The sequence below is a fragment of the Cynara cardunculus genome (genome assembly GCF_001531365.2).
Source record: "Cynara cardunculus var. scolymus isolate 2C chromosome LG 9, CcrdV1, whole genome shotgun sequence".
In the NCBI taxonomy this organism is placed as follows: domain Eukaryota; kingdom Viridiplantae; phylum Streptophyta; class Magnoliopsida; order Asterales; family Asteraceae; genus Cynara; species Cynara cardunculus.
In genome coordinates, this window is record NC_037536.1 from 5,423,013 (window position 1) to 5,423,508 (window position 496).

Here is a 496-nt window from a genome sequence, read left to right on the forward strand (position 1 = left end):
ATATTTTAATTTTCAATATTATTCATATTTTGCCCCTTCTATAAAAATAATAATGGAAGCTTATATTACAATTCCCAAAAGAAAGGGTAAGTTCTAAAAATTACATAAATTTATCTTTTTTTTAATATTCTAAATAACTCTAGATAATAATTTTTATTTAAACAAAGTATATATAAATATGAGTATTTTATTCTTTTTAATTCAATATTTATATCAATAATTCTTTTTTTTTTTCAAAATTTTAACGGTATTTTGACAATTTTAATTCTGATATATTCATATATGAGTAGATATCTATACTATATTATAAAGCATTTGGTTAAAACTCTTAAAAACTCTTAAACTCTTAAACTCTTAAATCCGCTCATCCCTATCCGATTTCATCCCATAACTGAATTCGTGTAACTAACTGCAGATAAACACAATCCAATACAGGATAAACATCTCATTTTAAATATACAAAATCTAAAATATAATTAGGATAATCATTGAGTTC